This window comes from Ips typographus, linkage group LG11 (genome assembly GCF_016097725.1).
Source record: "Ips typographus isolate SLU linkage group LG11, UJ_Ityp_2.0, whole genome shotgun sequence".
Classification (NCBI taxonomy): Eukaryota; Metazoa; Arthropoda; class Insecta; order Coleoptera; family Curculionidae; genus Ips; species Ips typographus.
The window spans coordinates 4,592,930-4,606,175 of NC_138432.1; the positions used below are offsets into that span (position 1 = coordinate 4,592,930).

General features: G+C 32.4%; 1 protein-coding gene across 4 annotated transcripts in view; it reads right to left on the minus strand.

Annotated features, from left to right (window-relative positions):
* Nucleotides 1-13,246, minus strand: part of LOC145735122 (1-phosphatidylinositol 4,5-bisphosphate phosphodiesterase epsilon-1-like) — a 119,844-nt gene that overhangs the window by 58,997 nt on the left and 47,601 nt on the right. The window lies entirely within an intron of this gene.

A 13,246-nucleotide genomic window follows, 5' to 3' on the forward strand; every position in this document is an offset into this window, starting at 1 on the left:
TAAACGAAACAGTGCATGAAAACAGTGGATTGGTCATTTTGGTCAAATTTAAAAGCCTTCTAGCAGCCTAACTGTCTAACCAATCAAACAATGTAATATATTGTTGGAAAGCCCATTTCCTTGGCTAACCATCGACATATAAAAGTCCATATTTTGTTTGTCAGATAAGGCAGTTTCTCAGGTTTAAACGAAATAGTGCATGAAACACAGTGGACAACTTTGGTCAAGTTTGAAGCCGTTTAGCAACCAAATTATTTAACCAATCAAACAATGTTATATATTGTTGGAAAGCCCATTTCCTTGGCTAACCATCGACGTATAAAAGTTAAAATAAGGCAGTTTTTCAGAATGAAAAACAGTGGACTTTTCCCCAACAGAGGGCGGAGTGAGTTACTCTGGGCTCATCAGCCCCTGAGCCTCCGTCTTCGTTTATATTAAACCAGTGGTCTGAAATCAAATAGAACACACTGTCAAGAAAAAAGTGTAAAAAGAGAAAAAGGAACATGATGAAGTAGGTTAAAACCCCTAAATCCTCTTCCAGTTGCATTAGGGTAGTCAAGAAAATCCACCTAAATTGGCGTATACGATGAGTTTTCTAGTAGGGTGCTTAACGTTCTGTCTGAAATGAGACCAATTAAATGGTCCACTTGCCAACCGGTCATTTCTCTTAATCGTCTCGACTCTTTAAAACGTCGGTCCACGTTCACGTAAAACGATTAAATCCTCCCTTAAATTCCTGCTATCAGGTAAAAAAAATTCCTGGCTGCGGTGCACCGAAATGTTCGCAAATTGCAAACTTGAAGAACTCGTAAAGGAGTTCTTAACCTGTCGGGTTTTTGTTCTAATTCAAAAAGACCCTTAAACTCGACGCTAATCGTCTGGATCCGCCAGACACTGGGAAAACACGCCAGTTATATGGGGAAAAGACATGCGAGATTTCCAGATAACCAAGCGAATGAGTGGATTATTGTTATAGTCAAACTGGAGTTTTAAGCACCTGCACAATAGAAAAATGTGGAAAACTTTTCGAAACTATTACGTTAAAATTCATGGAAGCATTACTCATAATTAGAATTTCCTTTCAGTTCTCACTATTAGAGCTGGATCGAAGTTAATGAGTGTAGAACACGTAACCCTGGATAAATGAAGTTAATTTCATTTAAAGGCAAATGATTTATGTATTCGACATTAAATTAGGTACGTTCTAACTTACTGGTGTAACTGAATTAGCTTGGGATGTAGGTCATGTAGTAGTCTAGAAAAATGTTCCGACATAATTACAGTAGGAGGAAAAATCCCATTTGTGGTTATTTCTTCTCTGTGGAAAGTTTACAATAGCAAGAATTTTTACCGATTATTTCCTTCCTATCAATTTTGACCAATCGCTATCAAGAATTAGTATAACAAATGTAAATTTTAAGTGGAAAAATCACTTAACAACTGCCAACTTAGCTGTCAGCAGTTTTTACGGAAAAAAATTCGAAAAAATTGCACACTCCTCACAGCAACATAAAGAATAGTGTTACCCTTTCTAGCTTGAAAGTTATTGTTCTTATTAATTATTGTTCTTATTGTTTTAATTAAAATAAAATGTTTATTTAACTCAGGAAATAATCTTACCAAATATCCCTCGTGCATCTAATTTGTGCACCTGTGGAAAAAAATCTAATTTGCACTCTAATTTGTGCACCTGTGGAAAAATTGGAATACTCGTTTCTATTAATATTTTTAAAACCACTCTCGCTCATGCTATTTGTTAAAACAAATTACTTAGAAACTCGTTTTTCCGAATTTTTCCGGAAAAATTAAATGCACTAGGGATATTACCCCCGAAAAAATAGTCTAGAGGGCTTCTCTACTCAATTCTGTCACAGTTTGATCATGTTTCTTACATTGATTTTTCTGTCTGAAACGTTCCAAAGTATTTTGCATCTTTTTTTTGTATGTTTTGAACGTAATCCACCTAAAAACCTTTATGTACCACACTAGTTCACTGTTAAAACAAATAACCAAAACAACCACTAATTTATGTGTTTACTTTTTTTATTCGTTGTAATGTCTAGTTAAATTATTGTTTATTTTATTTTTACAAAATTTCAAACCTCCATTTTTTTTGCTTTGTGAAGCAATTTTTCAATTTAACTTTATTTTTTTTAGCTATCCTTAATTTATTTTTTCTTTTCCTGTTCTTTACGTTTTTCTGTCCACTTTTCACTGTTCTTTAGTAAATTGTATTCAAATTTTTCAGTACATTTTTTATTATTTGTGTTTTAATTCATTTACTTTGTTCTTTTAGTTGGTTTTATATTAATACTTCTCTTTTAAATATTATCTTTTATATATTAGAATTTTTTGTTTTCTTCCTCTTTTCCTACTTTCTATTTCCTTTTTCATTGGCCGTTCTAAATCAGTAACTTTTGTTTCAACTACATTATAAAAGACACGTGACTGTTTTTGACAGATGTTAACTACCTTCTACAGTGTTGCAAGCTCAAAATTGCATTATCAATGTCACGTGACGTGTATTTTACAATTTCAGCTTTTATAACTGTGTTAATTTAATTTACCAAATTTTCAACGTTTAAAGTACATTTTAAAAGTCACGTGACTGGTTTTGACAAATGTGAACAAGATTTTACAGTGTTGCCAGTTCAAAAATGCATTATCAACGTCCCGTAAAATGTATTTCTCAATTTCAGCTGTTACAACTGTCTAAATTTAATTTACCAAATGTTCAACATTTAAATTACATTTTAAAAGTTACGTGACTAATCTTGACAGGTGTTGACAAGCTTTTACAGTGTTGCCAGTTTAAAATTACATAATCAACGTCCCAAGACGTGTATTTTACCATTTCAGTTTTCACAACTAACTAAATTTAATTTTTCAACGTTTAAACTGCATTTTAAAAGTCACGTGACTAATTTTGACAGATTTCAACAAGGTTTTACAGTATTGCAAGTTCAAAATTGCTCTATCAACGTTACGTGATGTGTAATTTACAATTTCAGCTTTTACAATTGTCTTAATTTAATTTAGCAAATTTTCAAAGTTTAAACTACATTTTAAAAGTCACGTGACTGGTTTTGACAAATTTGAACAAGCTTTTACAGTGTTGCCAGTTAAAAAATGCCTTATCAATGTCCCGTGACGTGTATTTTACAGTTGTAGCTTTCGCAACTATCTAAATTTAATTTCAACGTTTGAGCAACATTTTCAAAGTCACGTGACTGATTTTAACCAGTGTCAAGTGGCCTTTACAGTGTTGCAAGTTCAAAATTACGTAATCACAGTCTAAATTTAATTTTTCACTGCATTTTAAAAGTCACGTGACTAATTTTGACAGATGCCAACAAGGTTTTTCAGTATTGCAAGTTCAAAATTGCTTTATCAACATGACGCGTATTTTAAAATTCAGCCTTTACAACTGTCTTATTTTAGTTTACCAAATTTTCAACTTTTAAGCAACATTTTCAAAGTCATGATGACTTTGACAAGTGTCAACAAGCTTTTACAGTGTTGTCAGTTAATTTACCAAATTTTCAAAATGTTTAAACTACTTTTTAATAGTCACGTGACTGATTTTTACCTTTGTCAAGTGGCCTTTACAGTGTTGCAAGTTCAAAATTAAATAATCACGTGACTCGTCTCACTTGACTAATTTTGACAAGTGTCATAAGGCTTCTACAGTGTTGCAAGCTCAAAGTTACATACTCAAAGTCAGGTAACGTGTATTTTACAAAATCAGCTTTTAGAACTGTCTAAATGTACTTTATCAAATTTTCAACATTTAAACTGAATTTTAAAAGACACGTGACTCATCTTGACAGGTGTCAACAAGCTTTTACAGTGTTGCAAGTTCAAAATAATAATTAATATCAACGTCTCGTGACTTGTATTTTAGAATTCATCAATATAGCCAACAAACAATGTTTGATTGGTTATTACTTGTTAGATAGTTTAGCTGCTAGAGCGATTCAAACTTTTGACCAAAGTTGTCTATCTAATTTGTATGTAGTGTTTTGTTTAAACCTAAAAACCGGCCTTATTTGACCAACAAAGTATGGACTTTTATATGTCGATGGATAGCCAATGAAATGGGCTTTCCAACAATATATAAACTTTGTTTGATTGGTTAGATAGTTTGGCCGCTAGAGGGCTTCAAGCTTGACCAAAGTTTTCTGTCCACTATTTTATTTAAACCTGAAAAACATTTTAATTTGACTAACAAGGTATGAACTTTCACATGTTGATGGATATTTACTTATATTTTTACTGATGATTGAAACGTTTTTAAGATCTTTGTTATCTAAGACAAATTTTCTTTTAAAAAAACATTGATTAATCTTAATCCATCTTTTCGTATTTCCTGCAGAATTTCCACTTTTTTTTAAAAAAGGTGCACTCAATATTGCGGTAATCTAATTCCCTGCTATAAAGCGGGAAGATTTATGTTCAGAGGGAGAACGTCGCTAGAATATATTGCATTATCTTATTGTTCTGTCCCGTGTATGGATAGCTTGAACTTATTGAAAGCCTGTCAACCCTTAAAACCGTGTGTCGTATATTGTTCTAAATGCGACCAACCCGTGGATTTATCTGATTTATGCGGTTTTTTTGTGATTTAAATTGCGATGATTGTACCGAAAAAACACTGGATGACTGGTCCGAAATTTAAGCACGCAAACTACCACTTTTTCCACGAATTATCGTTCTGACGCCCATTCGTGAGTTAACTGCTTTTTAATTCACACTGCAAAATAAAAGTTTAACGTCCCACCGCATTCAGTTTACTGCTAATTTTATTTCGCCATACGCCACCCTTAAACAAGCCTTATTTTTGCAGGCAAACCGCAGAAATAATGGAGTTCTCTCCCGGGAGATGTGGCCGTAAAATAATGACACTCAATTTTAATAATTTCTCAAAGGAAATGCTGCATTTTAATTTAGCCAAACCGAGCGTTTTTTAAACAAAACTCCGTAGGGAGTGGTCGCGTAATCAAATTTGTTTGGTAACAAAACGACCAGTTCAAACAATACCGGCCATTCAACTTTCTTTTTGTTTTCAGACTCTATTTGATTATTTTATAACGTTCTAAAAAGGATAGACGTTACAGGACTGGTTTATTCTATTAAAGTCTTTGTTCAAGTCCAGTCTGATTAATGTTCACCTCTGTTTTCCTCTATTTTTTGAATTTAGAATGAATCTGGATTATATTATATTTATACAGTGTGCCAATAAAGTATGGAATAAATTTGATTAAAATTCAGGGAATTACAAAATTTTTCGTATTTTTAGTAGTGCAGCAGAAGTAGTAGTTTTTAGTAGTGCAGCATGGTTAAGGAACCTAAAAAAGCACACCCACAATTTTGGTTGGGTTACCTAACCCATAATCTACTTAAATGTGGTCCCTATTTGAAAGATTTTTCCAATTTTTTTTTGAAATCTTGGCACATTTTTGGAATTTTCATTGAATTTCCTATCCAGTAACCTCAAAAAACATTAAAAAATTTGGTACAGTCAGTGAAAAAAGCAGTGTAAAAATTTGAACTGCTAGAAACACAATTTGAAATAACAGTCAGGGACAAAATCGCCTGTAAAACCCCCTTGGAGTGAGAAAATGATTGTTTTAAGCACATTTTTGGAATCCTCATTGAATTTCCTATCCAATAACCTGAAAAAACATTACAAAATTTGGTACAGTCAGTGAGAAAAGCAGCGTCAAAATTTAAACTACCAGAAACACAGTTTGGAAGGACAGTCAGGGACAAAATCGCCTGTAAAACCCACTTGTAGTGAGAAAATGATTGTTTTAAGCACATTTTTGGGATCCCCATTAAATTTCCTATCCAATAACCTGAAAAAACATTAAAAAACTTAGTACAGTCAGTGAAAAAAGCAGTGTAAAAATTTGAACTGCCAGAAACACAGTTTCAAATAACAGTCAGAGACAAAATCGCCTGTAAAACCCACGGAGTGAGAAAATGATCATTTTAAGCACATTTTTGGAATCCTCATTGAATTTCCTATCCAATAACCTGAAAAAACATTTAAAAACTTGGTACAGTCAGTGATAAAAGCAGTGTCAAAATTTGAACTGCCAGAAACACAGTTTGAAAAGACAGCCAGGGAGAAAATCGCCTGTAAAACCTACTTGGAGTGAGAAAGTGACTGTTTTAAGCACATTTTTGGAATCCTCATTAAATTTCCTATGCAATAACCTAAAAAAACCCTAAAAATTTGGTACAGTCAAGGAGAAAAGAGGTGTCAAAATTTGAATTTTCAGAAACACAGTTTGAAAAGACAGTCAGAGACAAAATCGACTGTAAAACCCACTTGGAGTGAGAAAATGAATGTTTTAAATCCATTTTTAGAATTCTCATTAAATTTCCTATCCAATAACCTAAAAAGCACTAAGAAATTGGGTACAGTCAGGGAGAAAAGCGGTGTCAAAATTTGTACTGCCAGAAACACAGTTTGAAAAGACAGTCAGGAACATAATCGCCTGTAAATGTTTTAAATAAATTTTTGGAATCCTCATTAAATTTCCCATCCAATAACCTAAAAAAAACAAAAAAAATTGGTACAGTCAAGGAGAAAAGCGGTGTCAAAATTTGAACTTTCAGAAACACAGTTTCAAAAGACAGTCAGAGACAAAATCGCTTGTAAAACCCACTTGGAGTGAAAAAATGACTGTTTTAAGCACATTTTTGGAATCCTCATAAAATTTCCTATCCAATAACCTAAAAAGCACTATGAAACTTGGTACAGTCAAGGAGAAAAGCGGTGTCAAATTTTAAACTTCCAGAAACACAATTGCAAATGCAATGCAATTTCCGAAGGCAGTAAGGAACAAAATCGCTCAGAAAAAAGCTTTGTTTTTTGATTCTTTGATGAAAAAATTTTATTGAAAATAGTGTTCAATAATAATAAAAAACAGTAATTAAAAAATTAAATTAAATAAAAAAAAAATTTTTTTCTTTTATTATTAAATTAAATTCCTAATTTGAGCGAAATTTTCGTGCACTTTTTCCAAAAATGTTCCATAACTTGCTTATTTGACAGTTGACGACCAAAAGTGATTGAAGTGAAAAGATAGCTCAGGTCGTAAGCTATCCAAAACTATGCTCATTTAAGTTAATCGGTTGCACCGTTTGGCCGATAGAGGGCGTCATATTCAAACTTCACAAACCTTCAAATCCACTTTTGCTTTGACGTAAAATAATTCAGTTGTTTGAACAGTTACGACAAAAGGCCTGACTCAAAAAAGGTCACTGGTGTGCTAATTTGACCGCTAGAGGGCGTCAAAGTCAAGCTTTTTGACAATTTTCAGATATTTCCCGGAAACTAAAAATGTATTTCACTTTTTTGGGACATCCTGTACTCAGCCGCTTATCTGAGACACCCTGACATTAATTTTGCCCCAACTGTGACGGTTTTGGGATGACCTGGCAATTATATCAATTTTGACGGTTTTTATTGCGTGGCTTAAAAAATTACATTTCTACAAATGACACTTTACGTCATTTTTCTATCATTAACCTGAAGGAATTTAGGCAGTGAAAGTTTATTATAAAAATTCAAAATTTTTCTCTAAACTCAAAGGTACCACCTTTTAAATTTTTTGACAATTTTTGTTTTTAATTTTTTAAGGATAAACGGTGCCTGGTACGAAAAAAGAATTTTGAAGTTAAGAATGTCAGACCTCTAACTGGAAACGTTCCTGAGATATGTAACAAAAGCTACGAAAAAGCAAGTTTCATTTTGACGCCCTCTAGCGGCCGAACCGGGAAACTTAGCCGAGTTTGCTCAACGCCACGTGAGAGCACCATTCATTAGCTTTCTTTTGTTATATGACTCGTATATACAGGATGGATCAAATAAGCGAGTTACTCACAATTTTCTGGATAAGTGCACAAAAATTTTGCTCAAATTAGAAATTTCTGCTCGATTTGAGGGGCGGCCAATCCAGACTGTTAGAGCAAAATCACTTGAGGAATACAGGCCTAGAATTTGACGTAGATTCCAAAAATCGAATAAAAAGTTTGGTTTCTTGCTCAAATCTCGGACACCCTGTATACTAAAGTATTATCTGAGAAAAAAACAAACTTTACGACAATAAACCAATCACCAGCTCGATTTATACGGTTTTTTTCAACATCAATATAGGATGTTACATGAAAAATATCCAGAAATTTATGTAGAATCAATAAATGCAACAAAATCTCGAATTTGGGACACTCTGTATATCTATTTTTTTCTCAAAAAATGCGCAGTTAATAGTATATTACGTAACTAGTGCTGTAAGAAGCATTTTACGCACGATATGGAAAAAGTAATTCCATAAGTGCGTAAAATGCCTTAGAGCACGTGTGACGTACTATACTTTACCTACGACCAAATGGAAAGTCCTGTTTTGGCAATTCATATAATTCAGAGTAAGTTTTCATTAAAAAAGTATATTTTCAACGTATTGACATCATATTTGTACTAATCATAGGTATTATGCCACTAAAGAAGAAGAAAATAATGTTACTTAAATAGTTATTAGTGTTGTTCTTAAAATAATTATTTATATTGACACTTGATGTGTTTGCTATTGCAGATAATATTCTAGTTACTTAAAACTGTATGAACAATGTATGAAGAAATGTAAACAAAATCAATTTTTTCCAGCATTAGAACGATAGTTTTTGGCCGATCTTAAAACTGTGCGCTTTTTTTACAACTGTGCGTAAAGAGGTTTATTACGTAACGGAAAACTATGCGTAAATCGCTATTTACACTGAGGTCGTAGGTAAAAATGATAACATACGTCTTCGAACATTTTTCACACTCTGTATATACGATATACGACTTGCTTGAAGGCCAACAAATTGATTCACTTTTAGTGTACGTCTTACAAACGTCCATAACGTATCGACAGCAGCTAATTTTAGTGAAACAGCTTTTAATCCGTTCTAAAATTTGTTATGAAAATTTGTACATCAGAAATAGGTTTCATAAAATAGCGGAAACTCGTTTGCCAACGAAAATACGCAATATTTCGAAACCTGGCCAAGATAATGTAGCGTAGATTTCATTCATGAAAACGCTGCTAAATGAAAATTAACGTTTGCTAAAAATAAGTTCAGTTTGGCATGATGATGTTTTTAGGCAAAACATAATCAGAAATAAATTATTCACCGGTCATCGGTTAATTACCGTAATCTGACTCATTCGATCAGCATGTAAATGTTATTTTGGTTTTTTCTACTGTTAACAGCAATATTTATGGGATTTCCGAACTTTCCGAATTAGAGAAATTGTGTTGCAGAAATCTCACAAATCACACGCGTGTGCTTGCTAATTAATCAGTCCCAAAACCAGCAGCAAGTAGTGTTAAATTAGTGATAAATCAGTTTTGGTTAAAATGCATTTCGATTGCGGCTCAACGCGCTCTAATTTAATATAATTATTTGCTCCCACGTTTAGAGCTTATCTTCAATTGTTTCGATTGCATATTCATGCTGATTAATTCCCATTGCGGATGAATTTGCATTGAATCCATGTTTTTTCCTTTCGCAACTGGAAGATAAATTTAACATTTGGGTCGCCAAACAAACTCAACCTTTTGGAATTTTACCTTTCGAGTTATCCATCATTCTGACTGGGGCACTTTGTTTTGGAAACCTATTGTTGCCGCCCTTTTAATTATCCTCAAATTTCTTGTATTCAGAAACGTATTTGCTTGTTGTAAAAAGGTTCTGTTTGCCTTAAAGGGTGTGAAATTGTTGTTGAAACGGACAAATAACGTGATAAAACAGTTTGTATAGTACCTGTTAGAAATATTGCAAACAACACTTTTTACAATTATTTATAACTAGAATTTTTAGAAATGTAGCTTTTTGTAAATAGTAAAAGCAACCAATTGACTTTCACTGATAAAATTGTCTAAAAGAACCCCACTCTACTAAGGAAAATTTGACAGTTTAAATGAAGATATTGACTAATTTACTAATGAAATCGAACAGTAAAAATGAACACAAAATTGACAATTTAAGTGGTGAAAGAGTAATTAACTATTTTAATAATAAAGTTTGACAGTTTAAACGAGGAAATTCACATTTGGAGATGATTTCAGATATTAAAATAGGAAAAAACCCTAAAATTCGTTCCAGAACCCAGAACCCATAGTAGATGGATTTTACACAACACTTTCAAATAATAAAAAATTCTTAAAATTGCATATTCTATTCACCTAGTTCTGCCTCATCGAAAGTAGTCCAGTGGATTTAAATCTGGAAAGAATGGTGGCCATCCAAACGTAACAGTTACGTTGTTAAATAATAATTTTGTGTTTTTTAAAAGCTTTACTAGTGTTACTTTTATTGTCGTCTATAATTGTCCTGGCAAGTTTAATAACAGTTTTGAAGCTGTTTTATTGCTTTAAAAATGTTGTTGTCCAAAAATGTTTTACTTTCGTTGATTTATCAAAATTTAATAATTTCAGTCTTTTACTGTTTTGCAAATTACTGTTGGAGGCCTTAGTATTGTCTCAAAGGGCTTTTACTGTCTCTACATTATCAAAATTGCCTTGGAAACCTTTAATTCGCCCTTATTATTGTCTTATTGTCTTTAGATTGTCAAAATTAACTTAGTAAGCTACATTACGCTCTTAAAATGATGTTTTTGTCGTTAATTTGTCAAAAATTGACGTTGACAGCTTTATTACTACTCAGAAGATTTCTTCAGATTGTCAAAATTAATATTGTAAGCTGCATTACTGTCTTAAAATGGTCTTAATGTCGTTAAATTGTCAAAAATTTACTTTGTAAGCTTCATTAGTGTCCTGAAGTTGACTTATTGTTTTTAGATTGTCAAAAATTGACTCTGTGAGCTCCATTACTGTCCAGAATTCATCTAATGGTTTTCAGATTGTTAAAATTAGTGCAACAAACGTTACACTATCTCTGGATTGTCAAAATTTGTTATTGGAAGCCTTCTTACTGTCTTGAAGCTTTCTTAGTCGGCGGATTATCAAAATTCCATTCATAAGCTTCATTATTGTCTTTTTGTTTTCAGATAATAAAAAATTGACTCTGTGAGCTTCATTCCTGACCAAAAGCTTTGTTATTGTCTTTACATAGTCAAAATGCTTAGTGAGATTCATTATTATCTTGAAGTTGTCTTTTTGTAGTCTGACTGGCAAGACTTACTTTATAAGCTTCATTACTGTCTTGAAATTGTTTTATTGTCTTCAGATTGTCAAAATTAATTTGGTAAGCTACACTACTGTCTTAAAATACTCTTTTTGTCGTTAATTTGTTAAAAATTGATGTTGACAGCTTTATTACTACTCAGAAGCTTTCTTGTTTTCTTCAGATTGTTAAAATTAATATTGTAAGCTACATTACTGTCTTAAAATGGTCTTAATGTCGTTAAATTGTCAAAAATTTACTTTGTAAGCTTCATTACTGTCCTAAAGTTGTCTTATTGTTTTTAGATTATCAAAAATTGACTCTGTGAGCTTCATTACTGTCCAGAATTTATCTGATGGTCTTCCGATTGTTAAAATTAGTGCAACAAACGTTACACTATCTCTGGATTGTCAAAATTTGTTATTGGAAGCCTTCTTATTGTCTTGAAGCTTTCATATTGTCGGCGGATTGTCAAAATTCCATTCATAAGCTTCATTATTGTCTTTTTGTTTTCAGATAATACAAAATTGACTCTGTGAGCTTCATTACTGCCCAAAAGCTTTGTTATTGTCTTTACATAGTCAAAATGCTTAGTGAGATTCATTATTATCTTGAAGTTGTCTTTTTGTAGTCTGATTGGCAAGACTTACTTTACAAGCTTTATTATTGTCTTGAAATTGTTTTATTGTCTTCAGGTTGTCAAAATTAATTTGGTAAGCTACACTACTGTCTTAAAATTCTCTTTTTGTCGTTAATTTGTCAAAAATTGATGTTGACAGCTTTATTACTAGTCAGAAGCTTTCTTGTTTTCTTCAGATTGTCAAAATTAATATTGTAAGCTGCATTACGGTCTTAATGTCGTTAAATTGTCAAAAATTTACTTTGTAAGCTTCATTATTGTCATTACTGTTTTCTGTCGCACTCCATTTCGACAGGGTGATTTTTAAAATTGATTTTTGCAACTTTCGTTTACAATTTGACAGTTTTAACATTAGTGACACATGTCACGTGGTTCTAGAATACTATTTATCTAGACTGTCACGAGACAACTGTCAAATATCTGTCATATCCTATTATCCTAACATAAAAATTACTGTCATAATTCTCAGAAACACGTCTGGTTTCGAAAATTGTATTAAACAGTAATTCTTGCAAATTCTAGGCAAATTTTGACTTTAGTGACAGTTATCACGTGGTTTTGGACAACAATTTACGTTGTCAGTCACGTGACCACTGTCAAAATAACTGTCACAACTCTCACCAACATGCTTGTGTTTCTAAACACTGACTTTTGCAACTTTTGTGCACAGTTTGATAGATTTGACGTTAGTAACAGTTGTAACGTGATTTTAGAACACTATTTAGCTAGACGGTCACGTGACAATTGTCAAAATAACTGTCATAAATCTCAGCAACACGTCTCGTAGATTTTTGTTTCACACTTTCTGAACTTTTTAATTAACTTAACTAAGTTGAATTTAAACAACATGGAAACTATCACATCAGTAAGTTTTGGTCTTGTCAAGCCTGAAAGTACACTTTCCACAGTACCTTGAAAATGTCATTTCAGGTTTTTTCGCTATTAAATTGACTTATTATGAACTCATCAATTTGTAAATTCCAGTTTTGGACTATTTTGGACACTTTTGGTAGTAATTTTTAATGTCAGAGACTACTCCACTGTACGTAAAACCCGAAAAAAGACTAGAAAATCCAATCGTAAATGTAAAAAAATCCATCGCCAATACAATTTTCTTGTAAAATTAATGGAAAAGTACACTAATTTGTAAAAGCTTTTATTTTCAACCAGGTATGTAATGACGTTATTTCTTATGTGTAAACCAGGTGGAAAGATGAAAATTACCTGCTTTTACTTTCCACCCGGGTGGAAAGTAATCATGTGTCCCCACTACTTAATCTCTCGACAGAAATCAAACACTTTCCACCTGAGATGTAATATACTATTTAGATCTAGTTTCCTCTGAACCTTCTTGGTTTCTTCTGTTATCTGTCTTAAATGTTTCAAATGTTAAGATAACTAAAATGACTGAATGATTCAATTTTT